The sequence below is a fragment of the Phacochoerus africanus genome, chromosome 3 (genome assembly GCF_016906955.1).
Source record: "Phacochoerus africanus isolate WHEZ1 chromosome 3, ROS_Pafr_v1, whole genome shotgun sequence".
Classification (NCBI taxonomy): Eukaryota; Metazoa; Chordata; class Mammalia; order Artiodactyla; family Suidae; genus Phacochoerus; species Phacochoerus africanus.
The window spans coordinates 44,169,453-44,194,649 of record NC_062546.1 but is presented as its reverse complement, the minus strand read 5'-3'; the positions used below and the strand labels follow the sequence as shown (position 1 = coordinate 44,194,649).

The 25,197-nt window shown below is 41.0% G+C and overlaps 1 protein-coding gene across 2 annotated transcripts in view; it reads left to right on the top strand.

Moving 5' to 3' along the window:
* The first annotated feature begins 12,342 nt into the window (after positions 1-12,342).
* The window catches only part of SNAP25 (synaptosome associated protein 25), an 85,958-nt gene continuing 73,103 nt past the window's right edge, over positions 12,343-25,197 (top strand). Inside the window, exon 1 of one of the 2 annotated variants that reach the window (XM_047771682.1) lies at positions 12,343-12,490. The gene's annotated coding sequence lies outside the window, so the exon portion shown is untranslated. The remainder of the gene's footprint in view (positions 12,491-25,197) is intronic. The other variant, XM_047771681.1, reaches the window with a different exon arrangement.

Below are 25,197 nucleotides of genomic sequence, written 5' to 3'. Positions count from 1 at the left end.
CTACTACAAAATTTTAAATAACATTTAGATTCTATTAGATAAACTTAATTAAATCTTCTGTGCTTGATCTACAACTTGATCATAAACTTTGAAAATCAATAAATGGCATTTATAGCATTGTGATTATATAAACACTCTTCAATGTAGAACCAGGTAGAATAGTGTATTTTTAAATATTCCTATGGCAATAAATCTTTGCACAAAGAGAAAGAATAAATGGAAAATCTATCCTTAAACTCCATCGAAAATTGCTCATAATTGTGTCATATTTGACTCAAAAATATATGGTATAGTTTTACTTCTTCGGCATTTTAAAATAGTGACCATTTATTTCTATTGTTTTGGAAGAGATATATGCCATTGTCAGATTAATACTAGAACCATCCACCTTTTAAATTACACTAATTTGCGGAATTTCCATCATGGCTCAGTGGTTAACAAATCTGACTAGGAACCATGAGGTTGTGGGTTTGATCCCTGGTCTTGCTCAGTGGGTTAAGGATCCGGCGTTGCCGTGAGCTGTGGTGTAGGTTGCAGACGCGGCTTGGATCTGGCGTTGCTCTGGCTGTGGTGTAGGCTGGCAGCTACAGCTCTGATTAGACCCCTAGCCTGGGAACCTCCATATGCCAAGGGAGCAGCCCTAGAAAAGGCAAAAAGACAATAAATAAATAAATAAAATAAATTACACTAATTTGTTAGATCTAATTTGCACTAACCTATATCTATACTTGCTTCCTAGCTTTATTCCTAAAAAAGAAATGCTGCATTAGTTCTAATACTTACTAAACCCTTACCCTTCCTGCATTTTGTAGATTTCTTAGTGAATTTTTGCTTTGCTAGGGTGCAATGCTCAGACATTGTTTTTATTTTCAGAAAAAGCACAGGAAAATTTCCTGATTCTGTGTATGTATGGAAATGTCTTTATTTTGCCCTTTATTCTTTATTAACCTTTTGGCTTGGTTTAGACATATAGACATAAAATATATTTTTCTTCCAACATTTGAAGACTCCTTCTATGGACCTTACCATCTGGATTCGCTGATGAGAAGCCTGATGTTGCTGTGACTCATGTTCCTTTGTAAGCAATAATCTTTTTCTCTGTTATAGAAGCTCTTAGAATCTTCCCCAAGGAAAGTGAGAAATTATTGAAAAGGAGAAGCATATTCATTGCAAGAATCATACTAAGTGGTGGTAACTTATCAGTGAATAACACTTCCGTAGTCATATTAATGGCTGTGTGATCATGTAAGGAAAACTCCTGGTATGGAGAGCAGAGCATAGGGAGAGGACAAAGGGGTGATGTAAGAGAGACTGATTATCATTGACCATATCAAGAGGTCAAATGATAGTCTATTCCAAAAATCAAGAATTATCAATGTCTGTATATTATTAAGAAAGAAACAAAGAATTTACCCAAAGAAAAAGCTAATGTCATTGACAATTGTTGCCTCTTCAAAATTGAATAGAGATAAATATGTAAACAAATAATGTCAAGAAGAGAAAAGGGCTATAAAGAAAAATAATCCAGGGAGTTCCCATCATGGCTCAGCAGAAATTAATCTGACTAGTGTCCATGAGGATGCAGGTTCTTCTATCCCTGGCCTTGCTCAGTGGGTTAAGGATCTGGCATTGCTATGAACTGTGGTGTGGGTCTCAGACACGGCTCAGATCTGGCGTTGCTGTGGCTGTGGTGTAGGCCAGTGGCTACAACTCTGATTCAACCCCTAGCCTGGGAACCTCCATATGCTGCAGGTGTGGCCTTAAAAAGAAATTAAAAAAGACAAAAAGAAAAATAATTCAGAGTAAAAGAAGTTCATTGGAAGTTAGCCACGTTTAGGAAGTTTGGATTTTCAGAGAAGCCTCCTTTGAAAAAGTAGAATTTGAAGAAATGAAACATAAGAAGATTTGGGAAGTGTTTCAGGTAATATTAACAGCGAATGCAAAGGTCTTAAGGTGTGGGAGTGAGTTTGACTGTGCAGTGAACAACAAGAGGGTCCATGTGACAGTAATGAAGATAAATGGAGGGAGAACATTGGGAAAGCAGTTTGTAGAGGTGGCCTGATCTTAGGGGTTAAGAGAAGAACTTCTAAGTGTGATAGGAACCACTAAATATTTTTGAGAAAGATTTTATAAAAGTATCATTGGGGTGGGTACATGGAGACAGAGGGGCTAGGAGACAAATTAGGAGGCTACTGTTCATAGTCCAGTGAGAGATGATGGTGGCTTAAACTAAGGTAGGATCTTCGGAAGGTTGCGAAGTGGTTGGATTTAGAAAATGTAATGAAAGTGAAATCACACTTGCTCATAGGTTATATGTGCATATGAAAGAGATCATGAAATAACAAGGTTTTCAACCTGAGATGGTAGGCGAATATAGTTGCCATTTACTAATACAGGGAACATGGGGAGGGAAGCCATTTTGGAGTTAAAAATCACACGTTCTACTTCATCCATGATAGGCTGTATGTCCATACTTGCTTTATATTTAAGGGTAGGTACTGAGTAGGAAGTTAAATATATAGTCTGGGGTTCAGGAAATAAATGGGGCTAAATATGTTAAGCCTGAGGGCATTAATAGATAAATGCTACTTGAGGTTCTAGAATTGGATAAAACCACCAAGAAAGGAGTTTAGAAAGAGGAGAAAAGTTTCATGACCTAAGCTCATAGGGTTTGGAAAATGAAGAAAAGCCAGAAAAGGAGAATGCCAAAGTGCTTCTGAGTGCTAATTTAGTAAACAGGACATCTTGTTGTGTTGTTAATTAAGTATGCTCTTTGACACCAATCTCAGAAATTATTTTTTTGAATATGTCTCCTCATGCAAGGGCCGCAAGAGCAAAAATAAAAAAAATGACACTACATCCAACCAAAAAGTTTTTGTAGCAAAGGAAACTATCAACAAAATGAAAAACTATTGAAAGGAGAGTTCCAGTTGTGGCTCAGCCGTTAGCAAACCTGAATAGCATCCATGAGGATGTGGGTTCGATCCCTGGCCTCGCTCAGTGGGTTAAGGATCCAGTGTTGCCAGGAGCTGTGGTGTAGGTTGCAGACGTGGCTCGGATTCCGAGTTGCTTTGCCTGTGGTGTAGGCCTGTGGCTACAGTTCGGATTGGATCCCTAGCCTGGTAACTTCCATATGCCAAGGGTGTGACACTAAAAGACAGAAAGAAAAAAAAAAGCTGCTGAAAGGGAGAAGAAATTTGTAAATGATGTATCTGATAAAGGGTTAATATCCAAAATTTATTAAAAACTCATACAACTTGACATCAAAAAAAACCCAAACAACTCCATTAAAAATAGGTGAAAGATTTGAATAAACATTTTCCCAAAGAAGACATAACAGATGGCCAAAAGGGACATGAAAAGTTGCTCAACACCACCCATCATGGCAGGGCAAATCAAGACCATAATGAGATATCACCTCACACCTGTCAGAATGGCTTTTATCAAAAAGCCAAGAAATAACAAATGCTGGCAAGGATGAGGAGAAAAGGGAACACTTTTTCACTGCTGATGGGAATATAAATCATTGCAGCCACAATGGAAGACAGTATGGAGGTTCCTCAAAACATTAAAAATAGAACTACCATATGATCCAGGAATTCCATTCTTGGGTATTTTTCTGAAGAAAACAAGAACACTAATTTGAAAAGATATATGCAGCACTCCGTTCACTGCATCATTATTTACAATAGCTAAGCTATGGAAGCAACCTAAGTGTCTGTTGATGGATGAATGAATAAAGAAGATGTGATATATACATATACTTTTTTTCAACCGTTAAAAAAATAAAATCTTGGAGTTCTCGTTGTGGCACAGTGGAAACGAATCTGACTAGTGTCCATGAGGATGCGGGTTTGATCAGTGGGTTAAGGATCTGGTGTTGCCATGAGCTGTGGTGTAGGCTGCAGATGTGGCTCGGATCCCAAGTTGCTATGACTGTGGTGTAGGCTAGCAGCTGTAGCTCCGATTAGACCGCCAGCCTGGGAACCTCCATATGCTGCAAGTGTGGCCCTAAAAAGCAAAAGAAAAAAACAAAAAAAAAAATCTTGTCATTTGTGCCAACATGCTGGACCTATAGAGTATCATGCTAAGTGAAATAAGTCAGACAGAGAAAGACAAATACTGTATGATTTCACTCATATGTGAAATTTAAAAAACAAAACAAATGAACAAACAACAAAATAAACAGATCTATAGATACAGACGACAAACAGGTGGTTATCAGAGGGGAGGAGGGAGGGGATGAGTGAAACAGGTGAAGGAAATTAAGAGGTATAAACTTCTCATTACAAAATAAATGAATCAGAGGATGAAATGTACAGCATGGGAAATATAGTCAGTAATAATGTAACAGCTTTATGTGATTGCAGATGATAACTAGTCTTGTCATGACAACCATTATGTAAGGTACGGAAATACCAAATCACTATGCTGTATACCTGGAGTGAACACAGTGTGGTGGGTCAATCATTCTTCAATTTAAGAATGAGGAAACTGGAAGTTCCCGTCGTGGCACAGTGGTTAACGAATCCGACTAGGAACCATGAGGTTGAGGGTTCGGTCCCTGCCCTTGCTCAATGGATTAAGAATCTGGCGTTGCTGTGAGCTGTGGTGAGGGTTGCAGACGCGGCTCCAATTCGACCCCTAGCCTGGGAACCTCCATATGCCGCGGGAGTGGCCCTAGAAATGCCAAAAAGACAAAAAAAAAAAAAAAAGAATGAGGAAACTGGAGTTCCTGATGTGGCTCAGCGGGTTACAAACCTGACTAGCAACCATGAGCATGTGGGTTCGATCCCTGGCCTTGCACAGTGGGTTAAGGAAAAGTGGGTTAAGGATCATTGCCATGAACTGTGGTGTAGTTCGCAGACTCAGCTCAGATCCTGCATTGCTCTGGCTGTGGTTTAGGCTGGTGGCTGCAGGTCCTATTCCACCCCTAGCCTGGGAACTTCCATATGCCACAGGTGCGGCCCTAAAAAGCCAAAAAAAAAAAAAATTTGAGGAAACTGAGGAAAGAGAGTTGAATCACTCATCCAAAAGTCACACAGTTAAGGAGCTCCCACTGTGGCTCAGCAAGTTAACAACATAGTGTCCACAAGGATGCGGGTTCAGTCTCTGGCTTCATTCAGCGGGTTACGGATCCAGCGTTCCCACAACTTGAGGTGTAGGTTGCAGATGTGGCTTGGATCCAGTGTTGCCGTGGCTGTGGCATAGACCCCAGCTGTAGCTCCAATTCATCCCCTAGCCTGGGAACTTCCACATGCCACAGCTTTGGCCGTAAAAGTTAAAAAGCAAAGAAACAGACAAAAAAAACCTGAAAAACCAAAGTCATGCAGTTAAGCATAGAGCCCGGATATGGACACAGGCAGTTTGGTTCTAGAGTCTGTGCTGGGCTGCCTCATGCAAAAAGGGAAATTTCATAGTGACTAGGGCAAACTGTGTGTGAAAGGCTTGGCTTGCAGAGGCAATGAGTCCCACACACCTGCAGTTGGACAAGCACTTGACCCAACTCCTCAGAGTGTTACTATTCCAAGTGTTATCCATGGGTCAACAACAGTGACAACACCTGGGAACAGAATCTCAAGCTCCTCCTCCAAATACTGACTAGCAAAGTTTAAAAAGAACTGTAGCCCTGGATCTTTCCCTACCAGAATCACAGTGCAGGGGTGAGGAGCATGGCTGTACTGCCAGACAGGGCTCAGGGTGAATCTCAGCTCAGCCAATTTCTAGCCATGTTACTTACTTGGCTTCAGTTTTTACATCTGAGATGGGCCAATAATTGTATTCCCATGGGGTTGCTATGCAGAATCTAATGAGTTTACACATGGAAAACACTCATCACAATGCATAATATCCTGTAAGTACTTAATAATTGTAAGCCACTAATAGAAATGTGCATCAGATGGAAGGCTGAACCAAATAAATACCTCTTCAGATCCCCTTTAAATTTTTTTTCTTTTAAAAAAAGAATGTAAAAAGAAAAGAGAGTGGAAGAAACCAACTGATGGGTAAATATGCTGAGTTTGAGATGCTTTTGATTCTTCAGATCAGAGTATTCTCTTAGAAGCTCAGAATGTGATGCTGAAACTCATGAGAGAAGATAGGACTTGGAATATAAATTGAACATTTACACACACACACACACACACACACACACACACACAATGGTTAAACTCAGGGCATGAATCAGATTCTTTTAAGACAACATGTGAAAGAAGGAATAGGACATTGGGTTCTCTTGATGGACCATGTTTCCTGTTTTCAGGAGTCTGGAAAATCAATGAGAAGTCTCATGTATTAACTGGGATTAAAATAATAATAATTACTTTTCACATACCTCAGAGGATTGTGAGGATCAAATGAGATCATGTGTGTGATAGTGCTTAACAATCTGTACAAACATGAGCTGTTCTATATTCTTCTCTTTGGCTTAGAGCATGAAAGTTTTCATGGTGGAGAAAGCATTCCATGGACATATGGAGCTCCCAGAGGGTTTGTGTAGGGCTCAGGGAAAGGTCCAGCTTAACCTGCAGGGCACCGCAATTTTGCTGCTTCACCCCATCTGCTATGGAAATTGAGGAGCCAACAGAGAAGGGAGAAACAGGTGAGAGCAGCTGACAGAGCACTTTAAGAAATGGAATGAATGGTGAAGTTAGAGGAGAAAAAGTTGGGAAGTTCACTGGATATGTCCAAGGGATCACTGATGTTATCTGCTGAGATATTAGAAATGTGCCTTGCCTAGCCTGGTGCCTGTTAGCTGGCAGAACTGTACTGCTCTTCATGGCCAACAGTAATAAAATGGTCCCTGGTAGCTTGCTCCGTCCCCAGCCATATTCTGAATTATTCACATCAAGCCATCTCAACTTGATTTTTACTGCCAGAGTTCCTAGCCCTAGGAAGGAATTCCTATTTAAGACCTCATATCATCCCCTCAAAACCAGTGGGCAACATCGATGCTTGGTTCTGACCTCTGGCTGACTCTCTCAAGTATATTTTCAGTGCATCTTCTGATCCAATTTTTATTTATGCTCCTTACTCGGTATTGATCTCTGACTTCTCTTCTTGATTGTACGTGGTGCTCTTTTCTTTGGAATATGTTGCTTCTGTTTACTCCAAGTAATCACCTTCCCGCCTAAATCCTCTCTTGAAATTCACCACCAAACCTTCCGTCAGTGATCCATAGACTCATCCTATTAGCAAAAGGAATCTTACAGCTGCTAAAGAGAAAAGTTACACACAGACCATACTATGTTGAGACAGAGAGGTTAGCTATAGAGAGAAGAGTGTAATAGTTCATTTTATCTGTCAACTTGACCAGGCCACAGGGCTCCCAGATATTTCGTCAAACATTCTGGGTATTTCTGTAAGAACCTATAGGTGATATTAACATTGAATCAATAGACTAGGTGAAGCAGATGGCCCTCTCTAATGTGGTGGGCCTCATCTAGTCACCTAAAGGCCTGAGTAGAACAAAAAGGCTGATGCTCCCCCAAGCAAAAGAGAATCCCCCTTGCCTACTGGTCTTCAAACTAGAACAATGGCTTTTTCCTGCCTTCAGATTCAAACTGAAACAATTGGGAGTGCCCTTTGTGGCTCAGTGGTTATGAACCCGTCTAGGACCCATGAGGATGCAGGTTCGATCCCTGGACTCGCTCAGTGGGCTAAGAATGTAGCGTTGCCGTGAGCTGTGGTGTAGGCCAGTAGCTCTAGCTCCAGCTGGACCCCTAGCCTTGGGTCTTGAACCTGCTGGCCTTTGGTCTAGAGCTACACCACCACTGGCTCTCTTGAATCCAGCTAGCTTACTCACCCTACAAAACTGGAGACTTGTCAGCCTCCACAATCAGGTGGGCCAATTCCTTATAATAAATCTCTTTGCATATATACATATACACACACAGTGGGATGGTATGGGGGGAAGAGAGAAAGAAAGAGAGAGAGTGTGTATTTATATTCTATTGGTTCTGTTTCTCTGGGAAACCCTAATACAGATGGGGTAACTCCAATAGTCTTGGCACAGTGATTATGAGCTTGGACTTTGGGTTTCAAATTCCAGCTGTACCATTAATTAGCTGTGCCCTTGTTGAGGTTATTTAACCTCTCTAACTCTCAATCCCCCCCTCCTCTGTTTTACTTAAATCCCAATATATCCCAGTGCCAAGCATATGGCAAATATTAGCTGTTGAGTAAATGAATGAAAGACTACAGATGAAGAAACCAAGGCCTAGAGCCATTAAACTGTACGTATCTCATTAGTAGCTAATGAAAAAAAAATAAATAAACCCTTCACATTACTGCAGAGTTACATGTCATTACTTAGAGGAAAAACTTAAAATTCTCATGAAATTGAGAAATTGATTTTATTTAACTGATAACTTCAGAATTTCCTTGTGAGTTGGTTATAATTATTGTCCACATTTTATATAGGAGATGACTGACAAACAGAGAGGTTACAGAACTAAGAAAATTCTTGGAAGATTTACTGAAGGAATACTATGATCCCTTTAAAATAGACTTTTAGTGTTTTCTCCTTCTCTCTGTCCCTGATTGTCTCAAGGGTCTTCCTCCCTACCTGACCACCTGCATGTCTTGGTATTGCAGAGGGTCCTAGGATGCATCATGCTCAAAAGAGCCTATAATTCTGATGCATTAAGAAACAGGAGCTTGGAAGCATCCAGACCCTGGCTGCTGAACATGCTTCTTCCATCCTATGATGCTGTTCTTACTAAAGAACCAGGTGCTTTTTAAAATTCTGGGTGTGCAGTCGTATTTTTTCTCAACCTCGCAAGCCAAAACCAGAAACTGACTTTCCTCATTTCTCCCTCTACCTCTTACAAGAGATGTCCTGGCCTCAGAGGCTTCAGGGAACAAGTTTAGATCTAGACATGTATGTTTCCCCAGGTACTATTAGGTCCCTAATTATAAAAGGGGTGGGGGCTGGGGTAAGGGCTGGAAGAACATATAAAGAGAAAGTGGCCAGCAAGCTAGGTGGAAAGGACACCAAGGATTTAAAACAGTTGGTCTGTCAAACTGTATATTCCTGTGCCTTCACAATATTCCAAAATGTTGTCTCAGGGTGCCACAGGAGGACCTTGGAGAAGGGGTTTCTGAGCTGGGCTAGTTCTAAACCACTTGCCAACTGACCTTGAAAAGATCTTTTTTTTTTTGTCTTTTTGCCTTTTCTAGGGCCACTCCCGTGGCATATGGAGGTTCCCAGGCTAGGCGTCCAATCCGAGCTGAGCTGTAGCCGCCGGCCTACACCAGAGCCATGGCAACATCGGATCCTTAACCCACTGAGCAAGGCCAGGGATCGAATCTGCAACCTCATGGTTCATAGTCAGATTCGTTAACCACTGTGCCATGACGGGAACTCCGAAAAGATCTTATAATATTTTATAAAACTTTTATAATTATTCTTTATGAAGTTGTAATTATTGAGTCAACCATGCATCATGCAGCTTACCTGGGAGATACAAGCTAAGTATCTTAGATCTGGAGTTATTGTTAATCCAGGATACTTTGGGGCATGGCACGGTGTACCAGAAAAAGCTTTCAGAGACTAAATTAGCATAGTGTAAATATCCATCCAGCAGAGCAGGTAATTTTCTCATTACACATCAAATGAGTTCTTAAGCATTAGTTACTCTACATGTTGGATCTTTGTAGAAATAATTCACAGGCAGCTGAATCATTTCAGAACAAATTTTCGATCACCTTCCTTCTCTATGTGGCTTAGGCCTTTATAGACCCCAAAGAACGTGAATCTGCTGGTTCCCTACTGGCAAGGATGATTATGGACTTTTTTTTTCTTTTTTAATCAAGCAATGAGAAAACCCTAGGGGAAAAATCTCATTATCATATTAAAATATATTGAAGGATACCCGGTTATCCCGAGTAGACAAATTTATCCAACATTTATGTTTTCCAAATTAGACTTTGCTGCCTTTCCCAGAGCAAGATGAAGAATCTCTCAAACAGCATCATTTTTAGCATAAGCACAGGAGAATGGAAAATGCTGCCGCCACCAAAAGATAATCCTGCAGAGCCTGTGGTATCTTCTGCGATGCTTTGGATCAGTCTGACTCTCTCCTCTTCCATGTAATTTTTAAAGATGTCAACATGGGGCATCAGCAGTTGAAAATTCAGAACACCAAGCCAGTCCTCCCCTGTGACTGCCACATAGCTTTTGCCTGCAGGATGAGCCTACATCACTGACGTAGTTACTTTTTTAGTTTCATTATTTTTTTAATCTGGAAAATCCCCCACCTCCTCCATTCCTTCACAAAACTCTGCCTGAATGACTCACAGATTGAGGACCATACACATATTGTTTCTCCCCACTTCAGGCTTCCCCCCACCCCCCAAAAAACTTGTGCATGCATTGGAAGGGAAAAAAATCCTGACCATGAAGGATTTTGCAGTGATACCACATTGTCGTCACTTCTCCCAGCCCATTCCAGCTTGCTCTATAATGAAAATAAGAACGGTAACTAGTTTTATTGTCAAGTATCTGAGGACCAGGTATATGTTCTTTTTCTTTATTGTATAAGGGTCTGAAAATGTTTAATGAAATAAACAAATTCAGCAACATGCCTTGTTTTAAGAACCCAGCTTCACTAAAAACCCAAACTCTGTTAATTATTATTATTGAAAGCATTAATATTTCAAGATACCACTGGATCAGAAAGTCTTTAAGAAAAAATGACTTCTACTTAATTTAATTAAAGGCATCGTTTATTAAATTCTTAGAGTTCTGCTCGCTATAACTGCCCCCTTTACAACTCTGCTTTCCTCCTTTCTTTCCCAGGATTCATTTTCTCCCTCTCTCTCTCCCTCTCCCTCATAGCGTGCAATTAAAAACCTAAGCTTGTTCTGAAGCCAGAGAAGGGGGTGGTGGGAAGGTGGTGTTGGAGGTGGGGGAGGAATTGTGCATTGTTTTTCCCAGCCCCAGACAAGGATTTTCCATCACTTCAAAGAGGCCATCAAGTTTTAACACTGCGAGGCACGACTTCTAATCGCATCCTTCCCGGAAAAGTACAAACAGTTCCTCAGCCGAGGTCCCCACCTCCCACGCGCTCCCCAGCTCGCCCTCCCCGCGGAGAGCCCCGGCGACAGCCTCCCCAACACCTGTGAATCATCTGAGAGGCTGCCACCGCGGAACCATTTGCATACGCCACCCCACCCCCCCTTTGGCGCCTAATGCACACAACAAAGGAGAACAGGATTATTGCTTTATGATCATTATTTTGAATCTCTCCTATGAGCAACACTAGTAGCTTCTTTGGCCCACGTCCTGTTTTGAGCATCGGGGCCCCCAGGCCAACCTCGACTGGTACCCAGCGTTTGCGCACCGAATCAACCACCAGAATTTTGTAACGCTCCAGCAGTCCTTAAACCCGCAGCCCTCCACATTCTCCCCGGAAGTCTGGTCAGTTCTATAAGGCATTTAAACGCCCCTGTGGACTATTCCTTAAAAACCATAAAACCCCAGGCTCTGATTGCAAAAGCAACCCCAAACAACGTCATATATTTTGCCCTCCCCAAACAACTCTCAACCTCAAGCTTTGAACTGCAGCAAACCCACGCTGGTTGGGTTAACTACCCTTCCCCCTCCCCTCCTCTCAACTCCTCTGATAATCTCTCAGCCATAATTGCTCTGACGTAGTTTAAAATAACACGTACTAGTCTCGCTCCCCAACTGACCACATTAATGCGAACTCCAAGCCCTCAGATGCTACTTTGATAAAATGAAGAAATCACTCAAAAATAGTAACCCACGTAACCTGGCCATATATGGAACCGGTGAAGGTAGACTGGGATGCCCCTTCGGACCCTATTTATTTTTACAAAAAAAAACAATTGCAGCTGAAATCTCCCCTCACTCCCTTACCTTCTACTTCTCTGCCTTCTCCTCCCCTTCAATGACTCAAAGACTCAACTCAGCAAGGGAAAATTTTTGTATACAGTTGCATATATATTGCATATATATATCACATACATGTATACACACACACACATATATATACACATACACACACACACATATGCAAACAAATTATCAGAAGACCAGTAGCGAGATAAATGAGTTTGCCTGTGACCGAGTGTTAAAATGGAGTCATAAGCATTGTCCCGTTCGGGTGTTTATAAAACACTAAAATACAAAGCTTTGCAGTAAAGGGAGCTGGGAGCTGAGTCAAGCGCTCAGCACCTCACGGCTCCTCCCCTCCCACCCCCCGCCCCCGCCCCCGCCCCCGCCCTCGCCCTCCCTCCTCCCTGTGCTCCGCACACTTCCTCCCCGCCCCTCCAGGAGAAGGCTATTAAAAGCTGCTGACGTCAAAAGGGACGGCCATCTTTGATGAGGGCAGAGCTCACGTTGCATTGAAGACGAAACCTCGGGGAGGTCAGGCGCTGTCTTTCCTTCCCTCCCTGCTCCGCGGCTCCTCCACACTTGGAACCTGCAGGGGCCGGGCGAACACCACCCTCTGGAGAAGGCAAGGTAAGGAGCCCCCCACCCCAGGTCGTGGTTCTGGTCTGGATGGCCGCATACTCAGAGAGGACCACAGCTGGGCAGACCAAGTGAGCTTGGGCAAATATAAGAATTTGTGCACCTAGGGTGCGGTATTCCGTGTGTGCGCGTCTGGTTAGACTCCGCTTGAGGCTTTATAAAGTATTTTCGAGGTGAGTTACTTGAGGAAGGGATGAATGGGGACAGCGCTAATGGAGCGATAGGGAGGAAGCGCAGGGATACGTACCGAATAATAACTTACTCTTTTGAAACAGTAGTGGGACCCTCTCTTCCATTTTGCAATGCAGTTTTCAGAGCTGTCTAGGCTGCTGTTGGATTTTTTTTCTTTTTCTTTTCCTGTAGATCAAAACAAACCAACCCTGTTGTTCTGACCCTATTATTATGACTGTTGTAGTTAGGGCGCTATTATCTAGGGAAGAATTAGGAAGAAGGCAGGGTGTGGGCGCTGGGGAGGCTAAAGAAGGGGGGGAGCTCCTGCCCCGGGCAAGCTGAGCTTCAGCCGCCACAGCAGCCTCCATGCCCCACGGACTTGATTTATGCCGCCTGCTCCACGTCAACTGCAGACTGGCGGGAGGCGGGCGGGTAGTGCTGGGTGGGAGGGCTCTGCGGAAGGCTGGAGGGGGCGGGAGCTCGCCTCCGGGACTGCAGGGGCCCTCACTCAGCACCCTGGACAGCAACACCAAGAGCCTGCGCTAGCGCCCGCGACCTTTCAGCACCACGGATAGCAGTCCGGCCGCAGAGCCGCATCTACCTGCGGCAGAGATGCCTGGCCAGGGCTGAATTTTCCTGGGCTGGAAGCCAAATTGCTTCTCTGAGACTCCGGTCTCATGGAGACCCCTAATAGAGCAGGCATAGTACGTGGACAAGAAGAAAGAAGAAATAAATCCTGCCTACAAGACTCCTTTTCAGGAGATTACTTCTCCCATCATTTGCTCTCCCAGAGCTTCTTAAAAAAATATATCTGTGGAGATTTTTTCTGTTGCACTCTTCCCTCCCTTTTTAAAGTAGGACATAAACACATTTTTTAAAAATCTGCACTTATCCTCCAGTCATAAGTCAGGGTTTTGTTTATTTCTGTTTTTAACACAGAATAAATATGTCTACAGATGCTGAGTGGTCATGAGTGAGGTGTACATGAAGATGCTAACACATAGGAGTGATATATGTTTCTACTTGAGTCTATCGATAAAAATATGGGGTTAGCTGAACTCAGCAGGATCAACTTTAATAATGAATCCCTCTTCCTCTCCCCCATCCTTGTAATTAGGCATGAACGTAAGCACACACCCACAAAAATACATCTCTGAGAAATATTACAGGTCTTATAGGGTATAGATGTAATCTCTTTGGCCACGGTTTCAGAGTGAGAGGAGTATTTCCTATGTTGGTTATCTAATTTTGGCAACATTAAGACTGACTTTCCTCAGGAGAATCCAACTCTGTCCTTCAGAGTGATGCAGAGAAAAGGACCATGGTGTTAAAATGAAACTGGACTCTGAAGATCTACTGCAATTTCCATTACAGCACTGCGGGATTTTTCTGAGGCAGTGATAAGTATTTTAACCATTTTCTACTCTGAGATTTGGAGCCTGTGAATGAACAAAAAATTGTCATAGGGATATTTCCAGCTGTTTGATATAGACGAAATCAGCATAAAATTACCAGATTTTTACTATCCAAGTAGTTATTAAATAAGAGTAACAGCATCCTCTGTAAGAATATCTGTGTACAGCGCATGAAAGAAACACTGTCATGATCCCCTAAAAAGCCTCAAAATAAGATCTTGGATTGTGTTTTGATAGTCATTAATTCTAATCATTTATATAATAGTAGTGCTTAAATGCCATCTACATAGAGAAGGTACTTTCATTCCTTGCTCTTTATTTCCTAGTGTTTTTCATTTTTTACAGATAACCATGTGTTTCTATACAAGTATATATTGATCCGTTGCTGGATATGGATATAAAATTATTATTCAAGCGTATGTAACTGCATGGAAGAATTTTATAACTCTGCAATCTGCAGATGAAATAAACAACTGTGTTTTAGTGATGGGAGGAGGGAAGAAAGTAGGAGTCTTAAAAAAAAAATGCTTTGACTTCATGCTTCCCGTCCAGACAGCTCTCTGCGTAGTTGCGACAAATGAAAAAGCCTAACGCTGCCGGAATTACGTGCTTGGACATTAGTAATTACTGTTGGGTTTGTTTGCTAGTGGAAGACTGGGGTCGGGGGGGCAGAGGTAGGAGACTGCAGTGAAGTTGGCAAAGGGCACAGATCTGGGAGGAAGTGGTGATGTGCACAATGATGGAGCTAATTCTAGAATAGCTTACTGAGAAGTTAAAAACAATCGCAGCATGAATTTTACATTTACATTATTGATAAGCTTCAGGAAAATAATAAAAGAGGTTTCGTGTTTTAAGTTTTAAATGTTAAAGTCCAGGGCAATACAGCAAGAAAAGGCAGGAGCAAAGGGATATAAAATGTGCCAGGAAACGTTCACACAGACCTTTGCTGGTATCTGCTTATTTGTTCATTGTCATTTTCTGCTTTACCACCTTGACATTCAGAAACAATTTTGTAATCTTCTTAACCTCTCCATGGTAAAATCTCCCAAGACTTCACAATTTTATTTTTACTTGGTTAAACATGCACGCACACCCACACACATGCACCAGCATAGTACAAACTAACTGCCCCTTAATTAGCTTGTATAAAGACATTTCTAAACACTAAGTGTTGACCCCAAAGTGATGGTTATTCAACTAGAATATTGATGTTTTTGTCAGTACCACCTCTTCCCATAGCAGCCTGCCTTCAGTATAACATGTAGGTTTTGACAATTAGGAGAAATAAGAGATAATTTGAGAAAGAGGTTGAGAAAGGAGACATGAAGGATAAAAAAAAAAAAGGTAAATCTGCTTTTTATATAATGGACTGTGAGTAAACTATTTTTCTCACTTTATGGAACTGCTTTACCATTCTGTAAAGGTAAGAAAATTGATGTTTTCAGCCTCAGTGCTAGATACATTTCTGCAATGTCATCCCTTGTCACCAGGGACCAACCTGATAGGAAGCTACTGATCAATTATTGAGCACCAGATACATAAATGTACCCCATGAAGGTTATAAAATCTCATGCCGATATGGTCTTTGACCCTAGTAAGTTTAGCATCTAGTACTCTTAATGAAAATAATGAACAAAAAAAATCAATAAATAATACCAGAATGAATAAAACAGTAGGAAAAAAACCACGAAGGCGTAAATAATTATTTGCTGAGTGAATGAGACCAAAATCAGGAACGTCTATTCTGAGAATGACAATAGTTCAGTGAACCAGAATGATCTGAGAGAGGAAGTGGGACTTGGGCTGGCTTTTGGAGGTTGGAAAGAGGTGAGGGAAGTCTGTTAAGTAAAAGTTACAGCATAGGCAGAACTACAAGTTAGGCAAGCCCAAGTTATGGTCGGCAAACCCTAAAAATGCCCGCCCATTTGGGTGGAGTGGAGAGCTTATATAGGGGAATACCCTAGAACAGTGAGTTGGGGCCTTCTATCGAAGGCAGATGCTAGGCTGAAGACTCGGTGCTTTATCCTCTAAAATTGATTTCTGAGCAGAAGTTGATAGAGTCAAGTAATCATATCTTTTTTTTTTTAACATCTTGAAATTGTTATTGACTGAATGGAATTAAATTTGCATTCTCCCAGAAATAGAGGGGAGCAAATTGGTATCTTAAAGATGATTAATTTTAAAAATAATCACCGGTCCTCCTTTAAGCCATCTATTAAGAGCACCTTTCAGTATGACTTCGAAGTCTTACCCAGAAGTTAATTGTAAGTTTTAAATTTTCATAATTGAGTAGAACATATTATTCAAGATGAGCACCTACCAAGGAGACTGAAGACTGGGTCAGGAATCTGGAGATGAGAGGTACCCAGAAGGTGCACCTGAATAATAAACATGCAGAATGACACTCTCTTGGACACTGAGTATTCAGCATTGTCAAATACACCGACTGGACAGATGAAAAAAGATGCCGGGTTTTCTGTGCATGTCTTAGGCAGCATGACACATAGAACTAGCTCCAAATAGCTAAAACTGGGGCAGGGCGGGGGGAGAGAAAAACTGAGACAAGGTGGCCAATATATCATATTTCTTTCCCTACAACCCTAGCTGACTTTAAGACTCTCTCACTCCAGGGCTTGCTTCAGGTCTGAACTATACCCATTTTGTTTTGAATCTTACTATCACAGCGGAGCTTCAGAAATTCCAAATTCTGACGGAACTGCTGAATCAAAATAGTCAATGGCTTCATGTGGAGGAATAAATGGCAGTTGCAGACACAGATCTTGTTGCTGTTTCAGTTCTTGCTCTGAAGTGTCAAGGGACAGTTCTCATCTGTTCTTCACCAAAACACTGGCAGGAGAGACATCCTTAGGATAACATGTTGATTTCTAAGTCCACTCCCTGGGGGAAAATTGGACATAGTGACGTTTGATGCTTTAGGAGGTCAGACTGGCAGTTATTAAACCGAGTGCAGAGAGCCTTCCAAGTTATCGAGTTGGGGGGCAGAAACACAAACAGCATTGGGGAAGCAGGAAGTGGTGAGTGGAAAGAGTATTTTCCATTTTCCATTTTTAATCTTACAAGAGGAAAGAGAAATCTTACTACAAGAGAAATTTCCAGAGAACTCCGGCTGCACTATGAAATCTTTAGAATTACTGTCATTGCAGTAATGATAGTAGCTACTTGTTTCTACAGAATTTTCTTCACAAGGATCTCAAAGTACTTCACCCAGTATGAAAGTCCAGGTATTTTCTGATTTCTAACAGAATGATGCAAACCATTGTCATGTGAGGTCATAAGTGATATTAGATGACATTTAGTAATCCGTAAGTGTGATTTAGGTCTGTGATACCCAAGGCATGATTTATTAATCAGAATAGATCTGTGACTAGAAGAGTGAGCCACTGATTCTAAAAGCTTTTACCTGTACTAGTTCGCTGAATCCTCATAGCAATCCTATAATCAGGGTACTATTATCACTTCCATTTTACAGATGAGGAAACTGAGGCAGAGAAAGGCTAATTAACTTGCCTAACATCACAGAGCAGAGCCAGGATTTAAATGCAATCAGTCTGACTCCAGAGTCTAAGCTCTTAACTATGTAGTCTTCTACATCTTGCATAATCCACATTTTTCATATTGGCTAAATAAGGCAAAGAGAATATATATGATTTTTTTTTCAATATCTTTTCCCCTTCAGTTGGATGGCAGAGCATGATGGTAAGGATGCTGATCAGGAGCCAGGAGACCTGGTTCTAGCCCTGAAGCAATTGCTTATCATTTTCTTTAAATAAGTCATTCAACCTCTATTGAATTCAGTTTCTTATCTGTAGAATGACAGAATTGGGCTAATGTTCTCCAGTATCCTTACCATTTGAAAGTCAATGAAATTAGTGGAAAACTCTAGGCAGGAAGTCTGAGGACAGTAGGCTGATGGTCTCAACCAGCACTGCCGTAATACTTCTTCAAGAACTGACCTGCCTCCCTCCCTCATTGTAGACTAATTATATCCACATCCCCTCTCCTCCTCAGTCTCTCTTTTTTTCCCCCCTCAATAATTTCTTTAAATTTTTTGTTATAGTTGATTTACAGTGTCCTGTCAATTACTGCTATACAGCAAAGTAACCCAGTTATACATATACATACATATATATTCTTTTTCTCATAATATCTTCCTTCAGGTTCCATCACAAGTGATTGGCTATAGTTTTCTGTGCTATACAACAGGATCTCATTGCTTATGCACCCCAGATGCAATAGTTTGCATTTACTAACCCCCAAACCCCCAGTCCTTCCCACTCCAGCCCCTTCCCCCTTGGCAACTACAAGTCTGTTCTCCATGTCCATGAGTTTGTCTCAATAATTTCCTTGACATCATCTTTCTGAAGGCTTTCTGGTCAAACTTAAGAAACTCTGGCTTTTTCCTCAGAACCCTTATCTGAGTCATCACTGCTTTGGGGATCTCCCTTCTCAATCAGATTTATTGCTGTCTGTTACAGACTCTTTCCTACAACCTGCCTAAACATTTTATAATTCTTTTTTCAACCTTGTGAACTGTTTTTACAGTTTTTCTTTCTAGACCCCCTTTTGATCATGTCTCTTGTCTTGACTTAAAGCAATTTATTAGCTGCTACTTCCTTATTTCTTCCTCTGCCTCTGAGAAAAGTGGAAACAGGAGCTTTTATAAAATCTCTGAGCTCTTAAATACTTAAAAAGTAACATTTCCATATATCCTGAGTCACATTATGTAAGTAGCCAGCTTAAAAACTAATCAAATTTGGAGGACTGGAGGTGGTGGTGGTAAAATCACATTATAAAAAAGCTTCAAGGGCAAGAGACTAGGAGAGGGAGGAGCTTTAAAGCCTATGAGATTTAAAGTTCAGAGGCCAGCAGCTGGTGGTACAGTATTTATTAATTAAATTCAGTTATGTGTGAATTAAATTCACAAGTTCCAGAAAAGCCATGTTCTCATTGTTGCTATAACCTCGTTCTTACTGACGATTCCAGCATCTTTCCATCAAAGTAAAGCATGATATTACGAAAGGAGATCCTAACTGATTTTTTTACTGCTGATTCACAGAGGTTAGCCTCAGCAGTGATTAACAGATAATAAGAACAAGTCTGTATCCCCAAAAAGAGATGGGGGAAAATCCTGTTTAAAGGTTAGTGCTTCCTTTTAAATGCTCAACAGCCATTCTGGAGAAGCTCAAAGTGAATTAACAAAGCTCACGCAGGTTTTAATGCTGAATGACAGCTGTGCTAGGTTTATGAATTGCTTTCTCTGGTCATGGAAAAAATAAGTTTGATTCTCTTTGCTAGTAAAGGAAAATGAATTATGATTCATGTGAAGGGAAAATGAAAACAACTTACCTTTGATTCTGCTTACGGGGGTTTTGATACTGATCAAGTTTGGTTCCTATTATCCAAAGATGGTTCATTCTCCTGTCTTAAATTGAGACTGTTTGCACTTTCTGCTGACTCACCTCATTTTCCAAGATGCTGCATTTATACTTGAACAGTGAGGCTATTTTCCTGCTAGAATAGTAGGTTGGACAAAACGACCATCTGTTCCCAGCTTCCCTATCACATCTTGTATCTAAATGACACTAGTTAAAGAATTTGAACTTGGGAGATGACTGTTCATGCCTGTGGGCTTGAATGAGTGGTGTCTGTCCTTTACTGATGACAGCATGTAAGAAAAGGAAAGCCTCTTAGGTGTCCTCCCAACTCCCTGAGACCAGAATCACTTTGACTCCTGCCTCATTCCCATCATAGAGAAATCTCTCAATTCACCTCACAGAGTCCAACAAGTTGAACAGAATCCCCTTTCTGTGGAGAATCTCAAACCAAATTGCTGATCTCTGTCTCCCCCCCCCCTTTTTTTTTTTTGTCTTTTCTAGGGCCACACCCGTGGCATATGGCGTTTCCCAGGCTAGGGGTCGAATTGGAGCTGTAGCCACGCCAAGTCTGCGGCCTACCCCACAGCTCAGGGCAATGCCAGATCCTTAACCCACTGAAGCCAGGGATCAAACCCGCCACCTCATGGTTCCTAGTTGGATTTGTTAACTACTGAGCCATGACGATAACTCCTGATCTCTCTTCATATTTGCTTTTGCGTACAGTTTCAAAAATAGTGATGGGATCAATTACAAAACAGTATATTTCTTCAGTTTCTCTGCAGTTGGTCTGGGATGGGCCTGACAGCTAATGAGAGGTAAATCACACTACAACTTCTCTACTGATAAACAGAAAGCTGAGGGGAATAAATGCCAGTAAGTCTGCTAGGAAGAACACTGGTAAACAATTTCAATATGCAGTAGTCCTATCAAATGTTTTTTACTTTAATGGCAAAGTCCATTATAACTTCATTAAAATCCTCGACATCAAGGTAGTGGTTCCTGATTTATACCTGAGAAATTGCTAAATATATCTACTTTTTCTAGTTCCAAGATGACTATCCCTATATTTCTCAAACGTAAATCAACTGTCACTATGGCACTCTTCAGGAATTAATTAATTCAACAAATACTTATTGGGCATCTGTCATGTACCAAGAAAACATGCTACTGGTTACTGAAGATAGATCAGTAAATAAAACGTGCCTGATTCTGCCCTCAATGCATGTTGCTAAGCATCCCTCTTTGAGATATTACTATTTTACAATGCTTGTTTCACATAGACTCCCTTTTAGAATCTAAGACGTTAACCCAACCTAGAAAAGAATTTGACTCTCTATCCAAAATATGCAATTGATTGAAGATTTCTACTGAGTGGTTGGTATCCATGGAGAGGTTGCTTTCATAAACAAACCATAAATTGAGAACCAGCCTCAGCCATCAAAGAACTTGGTAAATATCTATGATATGCCCTTATGTAAAGTTCTCCATTTATGTGGCAATAAATTAGGATAGCACTAAAATTGCCTTTAAGTACTTGTTATATTCTAGTATCCCAGTCTCTCCCTATATAGATTGTTACTCACAACTCATGGGGATAACAGGTCAGGTTTCAAGAAACATGGTACCACCGAGGCCAGAAAACCTAGTCCCAACGGAAACTGACAGCACTTATGCCTTGAACCTAACCAGAACCCAGACTGGGACTTGAACCCATGGTTTTTAAATAAGAATCACTTACCTGATGTCTGGACTTACTGAAGTTTAGGTTCTTTGTGCCTCAGTGCAGAAGGAATTCAGCAAAAGATGAAGTGATAGGCAAGAAATAGATTTATTAAGATAAGGCACTTGTGAGAGATGCAAGCAGGCAGGCAAAGAGGCTCTGCCCCAGGATTAAGTGGGCTACATTTTTATAATCCAAGGAAGTGTTGGGTGGGAAAAGACCGCCTCTTCCTCTTTCTGAGAATAGTAGCTCCTCCTTCATATCTGGTAAGAGAGTATTTGACCCTGTAATGTCAAACTAGGATTGTCAAGGTGCTTATTCAAATCAGCAGACGGGTGATCCTTAAACTGCTGCCCTTGGTCCTAAGGGTAATGACCTGAGGCATATCTCATGCTTTGCTTTGTGGTAAGCCTGCTTCATTCTGATGGCTTTCTTGAGTTATTATTAACTTACAGTGATGTCCCAGAGTTCCCTAGGTTTCCCTCTTTATGGTCCCCTATTGGGACTTCTGCAGCTACATGTGTAACTATCCTAGTCCATCTCTATCACAACTCTAAAATTCACAGAGAAATGCAATAATAGAATGACTTGAGAGAGAAGCATTTTTGGATGACAGTACCTCCCAAGCCAATCTACCTCTCACCTCTGGAAATTCCCTATCATTGAACAAGTTTCGAAGATTCAGCATCAAATAGAAGTATGTGTTTGCCCCCAACTCTTGCTTTTATAAATTTACCTCTTCTTACCAATGAGCAAAGTTCCCATCTTTCTTGTAAGACTTACCACACTGCTTTGTAATTTTGTACTTATGCATTTCTTTTCCTTAGCAGACTATAAAAGTCTTTTGAGAGCAAGGGCAATATCTGAACTATCTTTGAATCCTCAGTACCTCTAACAGGGCCTGCCACACACCAAGTATACAGGAAAAGAATGAATGAATGGGGATACCAACCCCCTTTGCAGTGAAAAAAATTCTACCACTGTAAGTAATTCCTTCTTTATTTGATTCAGTGTTATGAACAGAACAACTTGGGAATACAGATTCATCCTAAATGTTGGCATAAAATCCTTTCCCAAGGAAGCGCTTTTGTTCATCCCAACTAGCTGCCAAATCTTGGCAAATAATTTATTTTTCTGACTTGCTGTTTTATCACTTATGAGTCAGGGGTTAAAATGCTAATGAAGAATCAGAAGAGTCTCAAGAAAAGCATTGCTAAAATCAGGATTATATTCAAAGAGGAGGAATCATTGCCTATGAATGATTTGGGTCAATTTCCCATATCAAGCCAAGCTGTTTAACACCTATGAAATAATGTATTAAAAATTCTTTACTTTTCATTCGATGGAAAGGATATTTTTGATGCCCTCTTCACACATTCACTGAGACATATGTTATAGTCACACGGGAGATAGATTGGTGGCTTCAGGCAACTCTTGTCTGGCGTGGTTGGAGACGCACATAGTTGTTGCTTCTCTGTTAGAGTTGGTGTCATGGTGTATACAAGCTCACCACATTGATTTGGCTTCCAAGAAAATGTCCTCCAAACACATCAATTTCTTATTTGTGCTTTCAAACACCCAGGGTTCTCTTGCTTAGGAGAGAAAAATAAAGTGAGGCATGATATGGTAAGTCAGTCCCATTATCATTAAGAAAAAGCCATCACCATCAGAGCATTGAATTTTGCATTCTCCCCCCAATCCTTCTCATGAAGCAAGTCTAAAATTGCTGGTCAGGTCTCTGTGCCCTTCTTACTCCAGCTGAAAGTAAAGATACCCCTTGATGACTATAACAAAAAAATAACTGGGGACCAGTTTTGAGGGCATTATCCTGCTGTGTCCCCCTTTGCCTGGCAAAGCAATAACGTTATTCTTGTCTTCTTCAACCTCCACCCTCAAAGTAACTAACTTATTGAATGCCCACGGTATGCTGCACTAGACCCTTAGCATACATTATCTCATTTAATTTCCATGGCAACCTTAAAAGCATTTGGAGGTCTTGTCTCTCTGACTGCAAAGCCCACATGTTTCCCCATCACCTCATGGATTTTCTCATGAGTTGCACACAGTCCACTGAGATCTTTTAATAGAAAGTATGCTCTTTTTTTTTTTTTTCCTCAGGGCTTTTTAAAATTTTACTTTATCCATTTGAATAGGTGTGAAACAGCATCTCATTTTTTTATGTTGTATTTTATTTGATTTTTATCTTTGCTATTATAGTTGCTTGAAAGTATGCTTTTGATATGTAGAACACAGGTCAGCAAAATCCAAAGAACTCAGTTCTCTGGACTAACAAGTCAGATAAGATGTGGTGGTAGAATTTCCCTGCATAAACTAAATATCTAGACAAGCTCATTGAGGACTAGATTGAGAGTCAGGGGGTTCCATACCTATCCTGTCTCTGCCACTTCGGTTGTATCTCCCTGAGCAATTTACCTGACTTAAACTGAGCCTCAGTTTTCACATCTGTACAAGGATAGCTGCTATGCACCTGTCATGTAGTTGTTATGCAACCCTGAGCTAATGCCTGGGAAGTATTGTTACTTTCATCTGGGAGAGAGGAAGGAACTGATATCATGTTCTGTTGTTTGCCATTTGCCATTCAAATTTCCAGCCTTCTTTATTGCAGGTTATGTGGAGGCCAAATGCTTCCTTTCCTCTTTACAGTGTTGAGTTTGCTTAATGAAACACCAGATCCTGCCATTAGATTATTTTGTTTAGCTTGAGCAGCATGCATGATAAAATGGGAAGCTGTGTCAACAGTCTTTGATTTTTCTTCTTGTGGGGGGAATATTTAAAATGACTTTGAGTAGCATCTCTGCTTTGGGAAAGGCTTTGTGCTTCTCAGAATAACTTTAAGGAAACATTGGCCCCTTTTTGCCTGATGCCTTGGGTGTTAAGGCCCTTAAGGAGTTAAAAAGAGATCCTTTGCAAAATTTCCTGCTATGCTTTAGCTTAAGAAAAAGAATTTTGCTGTAATCTATTTAGTGAATTATTATTGAAGCTACATCTGTTGGTTTAATTTTGTATTGAGCGTCATGCTAATGGTTTTTGTTGGGGAAGATTAGGTTCCATATTAAATATTGTATGCATGCATATGTATTTTTGTATGTGCACACAATGTATAGGCAAAGATGTGCAAATACGCTCTTTCTTGCAGCCAGTTTTAAATACAGGATTCCTACATGCATCACCTCATTGTCAAAACCTTTAGCTTTATTCATATAAACCAATAAATATAAAATATGTATATAATAAAGCAAGTTATGTAAACAGCAAAATGTATGCTCCTAGGCTGCATTCATAGAATGATTTCCCACCAAAGTTGGAAAATGCTCCCAAAGCAATTCTGTAGGCAGCAATGATCTCAAATTTGGGGAGGATTTCTGAAAATTTAGGCTTACAGGACAAGAGAGCTTTCTGGGAAAGGTTTTTGAAATTCATACCGTCTTCTGAGCACCTACTGTGTACTAGTTGTTATATTAATGTCCATTGTAGCTAATATTATATTTAATTTCTACAGCATCCACCTAATGTTGAATGTTATTTTCCACACTTGACTCTGAGAGGATACTATTTGGTCAAGGTCCTACCAAGGTGCTATTTGTTGCCCCCTCCCCCTTCGTGAACCACCTGGTACACACACACACACACACACACACACATATACACACACACCACACTGGTTAGTAATGAAAATATCAGAATTTTTGTTAAAGCTCGAGTGGGAAAAAGTGTTTAGAACCAGCAGCCAGACTCAGACCAGCCCTAGTCCTTCCCCAAGTCCAGACATTGAGGCCCACCACAGAAGGAAGGGCTACAGTGGTCAGGCACAGCTAGAATATCTTAGGCCCTTCCCTTTTCCTCCACTCATCCCTCCCAAGGGTGCAGAACCTGTCATAGGAGGTTCACAGCTTGGAGGAGCAGAAAATGCAACCTTGCTGTGGTGGCAGACCCCAAAGAAAAAACTAAGTAGGGGACTGAATGATGCTTGTTCAC